This window comes from Sorex fumeus, unplaced genomic scaffold (genome assembly GCF_029834395.1).
Source record: "Sorex fumeus unplaced genomic scaffold, SorFum_2.1 ptg000039l, whole genome shotgun sequence".
Lineage (NCBI taxonomy): Eukaryota > Metazoa > Chordata > Mammalia > Eulipotyphla > Soricidae > Sorex > Sorex fumeus.
Genome location: NW_026606096.1, coordinates 12878357 through 12894431, shown reverse-complemented (window position 1 = coordinate 12894431; position 16075 = coordinate 12878357). Strand labels below are relative to the sequence as shown.

Here is a 16075-nt window from a genome sequence, read left to right as displayed (position 1 = left end):
TAAAAATCAAATCCTATTAGGAGAAAATATAGCATTTTATTCATTTAATATTTTGTAGACAGCAATTATCTCTTAAATAAAGTTCTGCTAATAACACCACTGATGTAGTTCTATAATTATTTTTGTATGTTTTTCACAAAATATTAGACATAGCATAGTAATTTCCTGTAACTTTATAATAATAGTTAAAAATATCTAGTTTTAAATCATATTGAAAATTGTTGAAAACATACTAACTAAAGAAACTAAAGCTAAAAAGTTTAAGTGCTCTTTTAACATTTCACACTTAATATTTGGCAGAACTAAAACTATAAATCATTCTTTAATATAACACAGGATTTGCTAAGTAGCACATTTGTGAAGACTTCACAAGGAACAAAGCTGAATTTAGTTTTAAAATCTAATATTCAAAAAGGTTCAAAAAGATCAAAATATCTTATGTATTGATTTTATTTGAGAAAAGTTAAGAAACAAAAAAAATTCTAGGGACTGGAGTGATAGCACAGTAGGTAGGGCATTTGCCTTGCATGTGGCCAACCTGGGTTTGATTTCTCCATCTCTCTCGAAGAGCGAGGCAAGCTACCAAGAGTATCCCACCCTCAGGGCAAAGCCTGGCAAGCTCCCCATCACATATTTGATATGCCAAAAACAGTAACAACAAGTATCACAATAGAGACATTACTGGTGCCCACTTGAGCAAATCAATGAACAATAAAAAGACAGTGCTAATATTCAAAAAGATAACTAAATTGGTTAGTAGCAGATTTCAGTATTCAGATAGTATCAGTTTTCTCTAAGTTCTGCGAAGTAGCTGAGTGAAATCCTGTCTGATTTTAAAAGACAAAAATGGCATCAAAATTCTTTGAAATTGAAACTGTATAGTTTGTAATTTTTTTTTTTTTTTGCTTTTTGGGTCACACCCGGCGATGCTCAGGGGTTACTCCTGGCGGTGCTCGGGGGACCATATGGGATGCTGGGAATCGAACCTGTGTCGACCATGTTGGCTGTGTGCAAGGCAAACGCCCTACCCCCTGTGCTATTGCTCCAGCCCCATAGTTTGTAATATTTTCTACTATAATTTTAGCTTTTTCTTTTTTTGCTTTTTTATTACACCCAGCAATGCACAGGAGTTACTCCTGGCTCTGCACTAAGGAATTACTCTTGGCGGTACTTGGGGGACCATATGAGGTGCTGGGAATTGAACACGGGTCGGCCTTGTGCAAGACAAAGGCCCTACCCGCTGTGCTATCACTCCAGCCGCTAAACTATTTTTGTTTCTTAACTTTTCTCAAATAGAATCAATATATGATATATTTTTATAGAGTACTTTTTCTTTTTCTTGTGGAAACCATTGTTCATATGCCATGAAATCGTGTTGGTAAAAACATGAACATCTAATAAAAAAATATCTAAAAAGGACTTGCGTTTAATCTTCCAAAATAAGAATTAGGTACTTATGTATCAAACTATATTGGATAACTACTAGATAGTGTATATAAATATAGTGTGAAAGTAAGCAAAAAAAGGGGGGGGAATAAACCTTTAATTTTTATACATTGCCTTTGATAGATGAGAAAAAATCTCAACAAAAGTACAAAATATTTTAGTTGACTTAATTTTGTTATAAGAAGGCATAAAACTGAGCTAAGAATTCTGAGCAATAAGATAGTGAGTTGGGCATTTTCCTTGCATGTGGACAACTGGGTTTGATTTCCTGCACCATGTACAGTCCCTGGAGCCCTGCTGGAAGCAATTCCTGAGCACAGAGCCAGAAAGAACCCCTGAGCACTGCTAAATGTGTCCCCTCTCCTCAAACAAGAAGGAACAACCCCCCCCCCCAATAAACGCTGAACTAAAATGTATCATTAGTTTCTAGCAAATAAAATAGCACAGTGGTAGGGCGTTTGCCTTTCGCACAGCCAGCCTGGACGAGCCAGGTTCGATTCCTCCACCCGTCTCAGACAGCCCCGCAAGCTTCCCCGTGACGTATTCGATATGCCAAACACAGTAACAACAAGTTTCATAATGGAAATGTTACTGGGCGCGCTCGAGCAAATCGATGAAGAACAGGAGGACTCTCCTCTCTCTCTTCATTATCAGATCTATATTTAATGACCAACAAATTGAAAATCATGTAAGAACTACCATGTCCTATGAGGAAATGGTGTCAGCAACTTTAGTAAGGACTTGATCCCTAAGGTAAATGAAAGCCCCGAGAGCTTGAAAAGCCAAATTTCTTGCATGAAACATTATGTCTGGTATCATAGCTGTCTTTCCTCCTACCAAACATGTAAACCACTAGATTTTACTCTAAAAAAGAGTGCAAAATATGTGCATGCTGAGGAGTTCTCACTGGGTTTAAGCAAAAAAACAAAACAAAAAAAAGATTTTCAACATCTTTAAAAAATCCTTTATGAAACTAGATATTTAAGTTCTATTTTGTAAGATTGTAATCATCCACTTATTCGAGAAATGCCATGTGCTAGATTGCTTTGAGCATGACCACTCAAAGCAAAGTTTCTGCATAACTTTATCTCTTTTCCTTACATCTTTGTTTTGGCTTATTTTCAATTCAGTGTCAAGCCCTATATTTTTATGGAGAATTGATTTCTTTAAAAATAGATTGCTCGGGCTTTCCTTACTGATTTTAAGACTGTGCTTAAGGACACTGTACCCTCTGTGGTTCAGTGTCCTTTACCCAAGGACACACTTGATCAATTTGTGATTTAGTTCTGTTCAACAAAGAAATAATCTTTATGGATGGAGGTGCATGCTTTCAGTTGTCACAAGATGAAAGCTGTGTTTCTTTCTTTCTTTTTAAAATCTTGGCTGAACAAAAACAGCATCAAATTTATTCACTGAACACTGTAATTCATTTCTGGTCCTGCAGCCATTTCACTTTTTTTCTACTGACTTTTCAGGCACCATCTAGTTTTATACTTAAAATAGACAATTTTGAGCTCTTATTAAATCTGTAAAATTCCTCAGGAGTTTCTTCTAAAACCATTTATCTGTCACTTTCTTTGCTTTTCATTGCAGGTCCAACACCAGATGGATAGTAAGCCTTCTTGATATAGAGAAAAAGGTAATGCATTAGGAGGTCCTAGAGAGTGTCTGGTATGAGATAAACTAGACTATGTTTAATCCAGAATTCAGTAATCTTGGTACACCTTTCCCTTCTTCCTTTGTTCTGACTGTAACGATTGATTCAGTTTCTGGAATTAGTGTACCATGTTTATTGCTTGCAATAGATACCTACTCTAAACAGAACAGTTGTTGTTAGAACTCTGATAACAGGTGTAATACCAAATCATCTTTTTGTACGATGAGTATTCTGTGCACCTACTTGGTATGGACACAAAGGTGCTAAGGTACACGTGAGACTCTACACAATCTGAGAGTTCATCCAGATTTTTGAGAAGTTGAGGTTTTCAGGCTGAGATAAAAACCTCATAGGTTATGTTATTTGCAGAGAAAAAAAGTTAGACCCCACCTCCAGCCATGGCATAGTTCCTTGTCTTTACCACAGAAAGAAAATAAAAATGAAAGCATTCAAGCAGAAGAAAGTTGAATAAAGGGTAGAGAATATTCAAGGAAGAACATGGACTTCTCTAGAAAAAGGAAAACAATAACTCAAAAGAGTCGTATTAAAGGAATATAGTACACACAGAAATAGGAATTGTAGATATTTCTAAGATAGAATGCCCTGAGTTGTTTTGGATAGCTGATTATATAAGATTTTATTTTTCCTAAGATGCTCCAGGAACTCTGGATTTCTTTTCATCAAATCTATGCACAGTCAGGGATTAACTTTGTCCTGAGAATCTTTTCTCCTTTTCTGACTATATCTTGTCATTCCAAATATTTCTTAGTTTGGAAATAAATTTTGCCTAAAATTTGCCTCATGGTGACTGCCTATTTCATTGTCATCTCTATTGTTGCTATCCCTCCATTAAAAGCCCTCGTGGTACTAACTATAACATGGATAAATAATTATATCCAACATCTTGCTTCCGTCTTGTATTTCTTCCATAGAGAAGACATAGTAAAATCTATAATGCATTAAATCTGATATTTTCTCGTAAAAGAGAAAACTAAACTCTTGTTAGTCTTCTACCATGCTTAGAAAAAAATCAAACGTCCCCCTAAATTTATAAAATTATATAGTTATAGGATATGGCCGGGTTAAGTCTCCATCAAGATCTCTTAGCTTCTGTATACTATGAATAATTCATTCTAGTCACCTGACCTTTGGATATTTATTGAATTAGTCAGGCAAGCTCTTAGAGTATATTTGCACTGCATATTTCTTCTTCTTGGTGTTTGTATTCACAGAAGTCTTTTTGTTTTTCTGCTTTTAAGCATTAAGATCAAATGTTACCACCTCCAAGAAGTTGTCCTGAAAAAAACATTGAAAATAACTCACATTAACAATCTATTTCCTTGAGTTCATTTGTTGCATGTTAATTATTATCACCTGTTAAAACAATCAGCAAACAACAAATAAGATGGATTTTGCTTAAAATACATCAGTTCACAAAAAGTTTAATCTTTCATTCCTGGCATTCTAAAATTAAAACCAAGAAATGGATACATTTCAAAAGTTTATATTGGCATTGAGAGGACAGAAAATATTACCAACATGACCTACACATGTTTAGGTGGGGTTGTGTGAGAGTATTTAACATATGTAATATAAAATTCACTATCTGGGAAACTTTAGGTGATAACTTTGAAGTAGAACAAAAAATATATCAAAGAGAATCCTGCTCACGACCTCAGCCCAGTAATGTCTAAGGAGACCTAAATGACTACACTAACATAAATATCCTGAATTGAATCCTAGGTCAGAAAGAGGGTACTGGGGAAAAAAACAAGATTGAGGACGTAGGAGAAGTATATGGGATTTTAGTTGCCAGTCTCTCTTGGCTCATTTAATGAGTCAATATGACAAAACACTTAAATTTTGTATTGCAAAACATTGCAAATATTTTCTAAATTATTATGTGGATACTGCTAAGTATTTGCATACATAAGGTGTTGGTGTTAAGAGAGACTGGGTGTGATGTACGTGGCAAACCTACCACATACCTAGTTTCACAACTTTTCTGTACCTCTAAAAAAGTTTATATTATAAAGTGAAAGGAGCAAGGATGTAGCTCTATCAAAAAGTTCATGCTTTTTATGCAAGAGGAGTGGGCATGAATACCAGCACCACAAAAATAAGTAAGTAATAAAACGTCTGGGCTGGAGAGATAGTGCCGAGAGTGAGGTATTTTCACTGCATGTGATCAACCCAGGTTTCATCGCTAGCACCTAATAAGGTCCCCAGATCCCCACCGAAGTGATCCCTGAGCACAGAGCCAGGAGTAAAGTGATCCCCGAGCACTGCCAGGTGTGGCACAAAATACAAAAATAAAACATAAAGCTACTTTCTTGGAAAAATTTTATAAAGACAAGAAAATACCACGTTCACAGAACAGAAAATATGGGTGGTCTCTTTATTCATCCAAAGTTCCCAGGTAGGTTCTTTTTTTTTTTCCTCCTGCAATATTTTTGTGGGTTGTTTTATTTTTTTTTAATTTTTCTTAGCAATCACCATGAGGTACAGTTGTAGACTAACAAATTTTTGTGCTTGGGTTTCAATTATACAATGATCAAATACCCATCCCTCCACCAGTGCCCATTTTCCACCACCACGGGTCCCAGTATCCCTCCCACCCCCCATCCCCCCACCCCCCCTGCCCAGGTAGGTTCTTAAATAAAGATGAATAATAAAGGTGCTCAGATTCAGGGTTAGAAATGAGGGAATGGGGTGTGGGGGGAAGGAAAACAGAAGAGAGACTCCTCAGGCAAGAAGCAATGTAGTACAGGACTTTCAAGTGTGGCTCAGTTTGTGGTGTTTTCATAGGAAAACTGGATTTTTGCATTTCTTTTTTGTTTTCCTTTCTTTATTGTTTTGTTGTTGTTGAATCACCCTGAGATACACAGTTGCAAACGCTGATCAGGCTTCATTCAGACAATGTTCCATCACCCATCCCTCCACCAGTGTACATTTCCCAAGTTTTCCTGTTTCTTATCAAACAAAATCTCAGCACTTTCCTGTTTCACACAGAGGTCTTGCTAATTTAGGGCTCATTTGTGGTGTTAAGATAAATTAACATCTTTTATTCAGACTTAGGCTGGTGGGGACTGTCTCTTTAGTTCAGACAGTTTAGTTTATATATTTTACCATATGCCCAGGTATTGTTTCTTTTCTTGTCTTTCCAAGGTCTGGGTCAGAATTTATAGTCTTGGAAAATTATAAACTTCTCACTCTCAAAAGGAGTCCAGGAATTTGTGGGGATATTTAAAATGTAGAGTGAGGACAGCTAAAATGAAGACCTGGCAAGGGGAATCTGAGGTTTCCTCTTTCATTATTAAGATGTTGTTATTAAGACATCATTAAAATGACTATCAAAAGCTATCTCAATTCTAATAAGATTTGATCTACAAAAATTGTGAGACTGATTCTAAAATTCACTCTAACAGTCAGGGGACCTAGGGTAATCAAAACAACTTTGAAAAATAAGTGCAGAGATTGAGGAATCACCCTAAGTGATTTCAAAAGTTATTATCAAGACAATAGAATACTGTGTATTACTATACAAACATTTGGCTACATCTTGTAGCCAAATAAGTTACAAGAGACTATGAAGTGCACAAATCCTATCGTCCTGTTATATCTGGTTGTAGCAGACCACTGATGCTGTAACTTTTATAGGACAATAAGCTCCATGTCAGGAAGATTGTCTTACTTAATGGAGTGGAGGAATCTGAGACGGAGTCATCAACACTTTTATTGGCTCTTGTTAAATCTACAATACCCAGTTTGCATTCATACTAACCCTCATAACCAGTCTTTCATTGGTCTCCTTACAGAAAGAAATGTGCTCACACCCCTATACTGCTTTCTGGGTGCCGTTGAGGGAATGGGGTGTTCACTGACTAGGATTCTGTGTTCTCTTTTGATACTCCGTTTCAAGGGTTAGGAACTTGCATTTACAGCCCATACACTACTGCCATCTAGTGGGAACACTATGCAAGTAGCCAGAGCTCTGTTTTTTTAGGCTTCATTCCAAATCCCTCCACAAACAGTTGGTCAACAACATAAATCAGATCTGGTAAGTATTGTAAACCATGGTGCCCACAATAATTTTTTTTAATCAGGTTTGACATGTGGGAGGGAAAGGGCCTGTGGAGAGAAGGCAGAGTCTATATTAAAGTGGAATCAAGAACTTAGATGCAATCAGGAAAAGAGCAACTCTTTAAAATAAGAAGAGTTCTGAGGAAGGGGAAACAAAGAGATTGGGGGGTTTGGCGATGAAGAACTGTAAATAGTGGAGAGCAAGAGTAATAATTACAAAGCTGTCATTCTTCGTGAAAAAGACGGCATTCCGAAAGTGGGCCTATTTCAGATTCACAAATAAATCACAAAGAGTTGACAAAACCTTAATGACTTTAAAGTGAGACACAACACTCCTCACTAACATTCTCCTAAAGAAATATTTTTTGATCATTCTCTTAGCAAATCATTGATACAAAGAAATATCAAATGAATGATTGAGGGCCTGCTATAGGGGCAGGCTTAAGGGGTGGTTGGAAAGATTGGAGACAATGGTCGAGGGAAGATGTAATGGTGGTGGGTTGGTGTTGGAATATTGAATGCCTCTGCCAAACCATCATGAACAAATCCATAAACCACAGCACAAAGGCAAAATGAATTAATTAAATGGCAAAAATAATATTTTTAATTAAGAAAAAAGAAATAAGAAGACCTTCTTGGACAATGACCAGAAGGGACAGAGAAACAGGAAGTTGTTCTAAGATAGTTAAATAAAAGTTCATGGCTGGAGCGATAGTACCACGGGCAAGGCATTTGCCTTTCACCAGGCCGACCTGGGTTTGATCCTGGGCATCCCATATGGTCCCCACCTCAGGAGTAATCCCTGAGAGTAAAGCCGGGACTAAACCCTAAGCACTGCCAACAAAACAAAACCTTAAATTAGAAGATCACCTGAGGATTATTCATAAGCAATACAAAATAAATTATTTAGTCCTGGTTTGGGGGCAGGGTTTGGGGGTCTGTGTGGAAACATTCAAAATATGGTGGAGGGTAGGTGTAATGGTGGTGGGATTGGTGTTGGAATATTACATGTATCAAATTATTGTGAACAACTTTACAAAAGTAAAATTAAATTTAAAAAATAGATACATAAAATAAAACATTGTTAAGAAAAAAGAAAGATCAGCTGAGAACCCTCAGTAATAAACTGGGGGATCTGAAATAAAAATTCAAAGTGCCTATGGTTCATTTTTGGTTTTATTTTCAATTTCAAAGCTCACTAGTAAGGAATCCTTTCCTAAATTAACTTAGGATCAGTCCTTTTCTCATCCTAAAAAAAGTTGGATAATTTAAAAGCCAACTTTCCAATTGCCTACATCTTCCAGGTTGTTTATAGTTCAGTCACAAAACTAATCAGATTCCTTTGCCTTTAATTCTGTTTGGACATTCCTTCCAATTCCTCGAGTTTTGTCGGGGGGGGTTGTTGTTGGTAGTGATGGTGGTGTTTTGTTGAGGGGGCCACATCTGGCATTGCTCAGAGTTTGCTCCTGACTCTGCACCCAGGGATCAGTGGCTTTACTCAGGGAAACTTATGGTGTGCCAAGAATCAAACCCAGATCCTCTGGGTGCATGGTAAAAGCTCTCGCTCCAGCCCAGTCCTGCAAGTTTTATAGAGATCATGCTCTCCACAAATTTAAGGCAGAGGAAGATTTGTGGAGATGTGGGCACAATATATGCCACTTTCCTTTGGAACAAGCAATACCTGAGAACATAACCAAGAGCCATGGGATGCAGCTGGAATTGAGAGTCTGAAGTGGCTGACTCAAGTGCTTAAGAATCTTTACCTTTTGGGGATACTGGAAACATTAGTGGTGGAGAATGGGCACAGGTGGAAGGATGGGTACTCGATCATTGTATGACTGAAACGTAAGCACAAAGTTTGTAAGTCTGTAACTGCATCTCACGGTGATTCATTAAAAAAATTTAAATAAGAAAAAAAAGAAGAATCTTCACCTTTTGGGCCGGAGTGAAACCTGGAGGGCGTTTACCTTGCACGCGGCCTTTACCTTGCAGGCAGACAACCCAGGTTGGATTTCCGGCATCCCATATAGTCCCCCGAGCACTGCCAGGAGTGATTCCTAAGTGCAGAGCCAGGAGTAATCTCTGAGCATCACCACGTATGACCCCCCAAAAATCTTTACCTTTCGTTTTTTGGCTTCGGAACCACACCCAGCAGTGCTCTAGACTTACTCCTGGCTCTATTCTGAGATCACTCTTGGTGGTGCTCAGGTGACCACATGGGGTCTAAGCCACATTGGCTGTGTGCAAGGCAAGCACCCTACTTGCTGTCCATTCGCTCCAGCCCCTATCATTTTTCTGAAGACAAAAGTGGTAAGATGAGCATCTGCGAAGAGACACTTGGGTCACATAAATAAACTTATAATTAATCTAATAATCTAACCAATAGCATTTTCCCATCTCTCTTCTACTAACATGTCGGTTTTCCTTTGGGGAGTTAGGCCCTCAATTGACATGGCTAAATAAAGGCTCTGTGTAAACCAAACTACCTCAGTGCTTTCATGGGCACACAGGAAAACTGTCCTGTCCAAGACACTCGCATGAGGTGGGTCATGAGAAATGTTCTGGCCAATGAAACGCAAGCAGAAATGCTGCAAATGACCTGAAAACCATCCCTCCCGCCCTCCAGTCTTCTATCAGTGCTGACATAAGAGAGGTGACTTATCATGATCTCAGAGAAGGAAGCAAAACAGGGTCATGGAGTTACCACGTAGAAAAAAAACACATTACAGAGACTCCTCACTGTGAGCAGCCCGGATCTGAGCAAATTCCATGCTGGAATTTGCATGAATGGAAAGTGAAGTGTTGCTGTATTAGCCAAGTCCCTGGTTCCCAAAAGTTTACGGCCTACTCTGGGAGATAAGATATAAACCGTTAAAGGAAAAACAACATTAAAATAACTACTTCTGTAGTATTCTGAGCATCTGTCATGTAATAATATATAATCCTGACTATAAACAAGCCAGGTAGGAAATATTTATTATCCCCAGTGTGGGAAAAAGAAACTGGGGCACTGCTTGCTTTAGTCACTTGCTCAAGAGCACATAGCTAGAGATCGGCAGATCTGGGAATTGAGCCCAGATTAGTCAGACGCCAGAGTCTACATTCTTAAATATTCTCTGCTGTATAATACTAGGCAGTTGATATTTTTTCAATGCCTATTTGTTCAATAAAAACAATAGCAACAACAACAACAAAAAACTGACAAACACTAGTGGGGTGTATGAAAACGTGTCTATTTTTCTTTCTTTTTGGGTCATACCCAGAGATGCACAGGGCTGACTCCTGGCTCTGCACTCAGGAATTACTCCTGGCGATGCTTGGGGGACCACATGTGATAGTGGGAATCAAACCAGGGTCAGCCGCATGCAAGGCAAATGCCCAACCCGCTGTGTTATCACTCCAGCCCCAACTTGCTGTGTTATCACTCCAGCCCCAACAAGTCTATTCTTAAAACTAATCACACATGATGTAAAGTTGAGACACATCTGCAGAGAAATCGTGTGCAGTGCACTATGTTACTCAACATAAGAAGCAAAGGAAGAGAAAGCAAACTGGACAGTGAATGTCATCCATACTAGCCTGAGAACTTGGGCCACTTTCATTCTTAACCAGATTGAGTTTCCTAACAATCACAGGAAGTATATTCTCTAATCGTCTCTCCATCACAGAGGAGAGGGTAGCACAGCGTGGCAAAGACTTGCTTCTGCAGCCAGTAAGAAGCTAAACCAAGATCCACATCCACACTGCCTGGTTTCCAAGCCCATACTCTCCCTGCTAATCTGTCATGCCTTGTAACTCAGCATAAAGAGCCCAGCATCTGTCTCTGGGATTTCAAATGCTGCCATTTCTGGCCATACGATTCCTGTCTTATTTCTCTTAGCCTTAATTTCCTTATCCCCAAAGTGGTGCTTGTTATTGATATTATCATTTTAATTATCACTAGAGAATGAGACAAACAAAAAAAGTGAAGAAAGACGTGATCCATGCAAGCACACAGAGACAGAAAATCCAAAGATGTAGGTCAGCCACAAGAAATGACTCAATTCATCTGGTCAGCTAATTGTAGTCATGGCTGGACAAAAAAAAAGAGTTTGTTCATTATTGTTTCAGGAATCTTTCCATTGGTGAGCATTTTCCTGGCCTATTTAGGTAATCCTTGCCCATGATATCTCTAGGATCCTTCTTTTCCAACTTCAGTTTGCTAGCTTCATTCTCTTTCGTTCCTATATTTCATCTAGAAAATCCCATTGGATAATGCTTTTTATATTTTTGGCAAAGGACCTTTATATTCTTCAAAGAGGAGCTCCTAAAAGGCAGCTCATATAGAGAAGGGACCACCAAGTAAAGGATGCTTGAAGGACCCGCTCGGGATGGGAAATGTGTGCTGAAAGTAGACTATAGACCGAACATGATGACCACTTAATACCTGCATTGCAAACTACAACGCCCCAAAAGGGGGGGGGGGAAGAGAGAGAGAGAGAGAGAGAGAGAGAGAGAGAGAGAGAGAGAAAGGGGATCCACCTGTCACAGAGGCCATGGCAGCGGAAAGGGTGGGAGGGGGATTGGGGGTTGGGGGGGAGACCAGGGGGGTTGGTGGGAAGGATACTGGGAACATTGGTGGTGGAGAATGGGCACTTGGTGGAGGGATGGGTACTCGATCTTTGTATGACTGAAACATAAGCACAAAAGTTTGTAATTCTAACTGTATCTCATGGTGATTCATTAAAAAATAAAACTTAATCAATTAGTTAATTAATTTTTTTAAAAAAGGGAGCTCCTATATAAAATGGATGGTGAGGGGGGCTGGGAGGGGCACGGGGGGGCGAACTCAACCTTTCTTGCTGACTAGGATCACTCCATAGCATAATCCCAAGTTACCAAAGATCCTCTTCATACTGAGGATGAAAATGGTATGAAATTAAGAAAGTGAAGGAGACAGCATGGTTGGAAAACAATAGACACCATTCTCAGCAGGGATGTCATAAAGAATTTCATGGAGCACTTATGAAATTCTTTCACTTGGTCACTTGACATCCCGCTATTCAAACTTTAAGACCTGAAAAATATACTGTTCTTGAAATGAGCACAGGAGACCCAGGAAGAAGAAGCCATTCATTATTATTATTATTATTATTATTATTATTATTATTAGTGAATCACCATGAGATACTGTTACATACTTATAAACGTTCATTTTTGCATTTCAGTCATACAATGATCGGTTACCCATCCCTCCACCAGTGCCCATTCTCCACCACCAGTGATCCCAGTACCCCTCCCACCTTCCCACCCCCTCCCCCTCTCCACCCTGCCTCTGTGACAGGGCTTTCCCTTTTGTTCTCTCTCTCCTTTTGGGTATTGTGATTTGCAACCAAGGTATTGAGTGGCCATCATTTCTGTTTAGTGTGCTCATATGCTAGCTTACCTCAGCATTGGATCATACCTGACAAAAGTGCTGGATTTGTTGTCATTACTAATTGCATGATGGAACTGAAATGTTTTCCCACATATTCTGCTTTCTAAAGTAAGCAGCTGCTTTGGGTTGATTGAAGAAAATCAGTCCAAACAGTAAAGTAAATCAGGGTAAATGGCTATAAAAAAATGACAGAAAGGAAACTTAAGAAGTCACTCTCATCTCTTTTCTCTACGGCATCAAAGTCAATTTCTTTCTTATCAATCTCTTCCAAATGCAGTCAGCAAAACATATCGTTCTAATTCTTTTTGTGGGGGGGGGGGTATTTTTAACTCCTCAGTGAATGTTTTTCTTTTCTAAATTCTAAGCCTAGTTCTTGCCAATTGCTTTCCTTTTCAATTTTTTTTTTAATTGAGGTGGGATGCCACACCCAGCTCTGTTCAGGGGTTACTCCTAGCTCTGGGCTCAGGGATCACTCCTAACAGGGCTCAGGGAACTATATAGGGTGCTAGAGATGGAACCTGAGTTGACCGTGTGCAAGTAGGGTGCCTTACCTGCTGTCTATCTCTCTGGTCCCACCAATTCCTTTCTAATGTATTCAAAAGCACATAGATGTCTAGTCCCACAACAAGATGACATTTCAATTAAATCCAATTTAAAAATTATGAAAAATAGAAGACATCGGTGAACCCAAAGAGCTCGATTTAAGAATGTGTAAAATACTTGAATAGTCACGTCACGAAGAATATAGAAATACGACACCCGGGGGGAATGGGCGGGGAGAAGGCCGGGGCGGGGTCTGGAGGAGCCGGGGCTCCCCAACGGGCCCATCCGCCCCCGACCCCGAGGCAGACGGGCAGGCCCCCGAAGGGTCTTTAAACCTCCGCGCCGGAATGCGCTAGGTACCTGGGACAGGGTGGGGGCGCGGCCGCGACCGAGACGGCCGCGACGCGCCCCCGGCGGGGGAGGCGAGGGAAGACGCCGGACGGGCCTGGGCCGCAGAGGCAACGGCGGAGGGAGGCGTCAGGCGATGGACGCGAATGGACTGACGGCGCGGTTCGGGACGGAGAGGGAGGCGGAAAAGCCGCCGGCGGCAGCGGGGAGAGAGCGGTCGGAAGATCAGGACGGGCCCGCGGGGAGCCGGCCGGCGCCGGGCCGGGGCCGGGGGACCGCCCCCGGGAGGAGGGGGAGCGGCGGCCGGCGGCACACGGAACGCCACGCCGACCATTCGCACCCGCTCACCCTCCCCCGGGAGGGCCCGAGGCCCGACCCAGGCTGCGGCGCCGCCGTAACCCCGGCGGGATGAACCCCACGTCGAGAACGATCCCGACAGACAGCAGCACCCCCGCGCGAGGGCGCGCGGCCTCCGCCTCCCACCCGGCCGCGGACGACAGACACCGCCGACCAACCAGGGCACTTCTCTGGCGACCTTCGTTCCGGCTCGCCTCAGCGACCCCCTGAGCACCCCCCCCTTCGCGAGCGGCGGGGCTCCGGGAGGGCGGGCGAGCGGGACCGGGGACGACCCCGACCCGCCGCCGCTGCTCCTCCTCCTCCTCCTTGGGGGGGGGGGGGGCCGCGCCGCACGGGGAAGAGAGCCAGAGCGAGCCCCGGACATGAATAATAAATACATCAAAGTGTTCAAGGTTAATGCGAGCCGAGAGCGAGCGGTCGTGGGCGCTGTCGTTGCACGCGCCGCCTCGTGGGTTCCGAGCGACCTAGCGGACGCCGAGTGGGCGAAGATGTCCGAGTATATCCGGGTCACGGAGGAGGACAAGAACGACGAGCCTGTCGAGATCCCGTCCGAGGACGATGGCATCGTGCTGCTGTCCACGGTCACGGCGCAGTTCCCGGGCGCCTGCGGCCTGCGCTACCGGAACCCCGTGTCGCAGTGCATGCCTGCCGTACGCGCGCCTGGTGGAGGGCATCCTGCACGCGCCCGACGCGGGCTGGGGCAACCTGGTCTACGTGGTCAACTACCCCAAAGATAACAATAGGAACATGGAGGAGGCTGATGCTTCATCGGCGGTGAAGGTGAAAAGGGCCGTGCAGAAGACGTCCGACCCCATCGTGCTCGGCCTGCCCTGGAAGACCACCGAGCAGGACCTCAAGGAGTATTTCAGCACCTTCGGGGAGGTCCTCATGGTCCAGGTAAAAAAAAAGATATCAAGACTGATCACCAAAGAGGGTTTGGCTTTGTGCGGTTCACAGAGTATGAGACCCAAGTGAAGGTGATGTCCCAGCGACACATGATTGATGGACGGTGGTGTGACTGCAAACTTCCAAATTCTAAGCAAAGCCCGGATGAGCCTCTGAGGAGCAGGAAGGTGTCTGTGGGCCGCTGCACCCAGGACCTCACTGCCGACGAGCTGCGGCAGTTCTTCTGCCAGTACGGGGAGGTGGTCGATGTGTTCATCCCCAAGCCCTTGGGGGGGGGGGGGCGTTTGCCTTCTTCACATTTGCAGATGATCAGGTGGCCCAGTCCCTGTGTGGCGAGGACCTGATCATCAAAGGCATCATCAGCGTGCATATCTGCAACGCGGAGCCCAAGCACAATAGCAATAGGCAGTTAGAGAGAAGTGGAAGATTTGGTGGTAATCCGGGTGGCTTTGGGAACCAGGGCGGGTTCGGGAACAGCCGGGGCGGCGGGGCGGGGCTGGGCCACAACCAGAGCAGCAACATGGGGGGCGGGATGAACTTCAGCGCCTTCAGCGTCCACCCGCCCATGAGGGCCACGGCCCAGGCCACCCTGCAGAGCAGCTGGGGCATGATGGGGATGCTGGCCAGTCAGCAGAACCAGTCGGGCCCATCAGGGAACAATCAGAGTCAGGCCAACATGCAGAGAGAGCCCAACCAGGCCTTTGGCTCTGGGAACAACCAGTACAGCGGCTCCAACTCCGGCGCCGCCATCGGGTGGGGGTCGGCCTCCAACGCGGGCTCGGGCAGCGGCTTCAATGCATGGACTTCAGCTCCAGCATGGACTCGAAGTCGTCGGGCTGGGGCATGTAGGCTGGGCTGGTCAGTTAGACGCTAAAGACTGGTGGGAAGTCAAATTTTTCTAAACTCACGGTAAGTATATTGTAAGATACATATGCACTAAGAATTTTCAAAATTGGTTTGTTTGGTGTGGAGTATATTTAGCAGTAATTTTGACATTTTTCATTTAGAAAAAGAGGAAAAGCTAAAGGAATTTTCTAAGTTTTGTTACATAACGGGTTGAACTCTTGAGTGTTTGAAAGTGAACTGCTGTTTGCCTGACGGGTAAACCAACACCACAATTGCTATCAAGAAGCTTCTCCTGTAATATTTTATCCCTGGACTTGTCACCTGAATTATTTGCATGTTCAAAGTGGAACCCATTGGTTAGAGCTGCATTCTTTCCTCCTCGTTTTAATTTGAACCCCACCATACGGATTTTCTCCGTAGGAAGGTCCCTGGAGATCGTGGTGTTGCAATGTTTGGTTCTTTTCTTTCTGTGT

General features: G+C 42.7%; 1 pseudogene; it reads left to right on the top strand.

Moving 5' to 3' along the window:
* Positions 1–14338: 14338 nt before the first annotated feature.
* Positions 14339–15605, top strand: LOC130028363 (TAR DNA-binding protein 43-like; annotated as a pseudogene).
* The last annotated feature ends 470 nt before the right edge of the window (positions 15606–16075 follow it).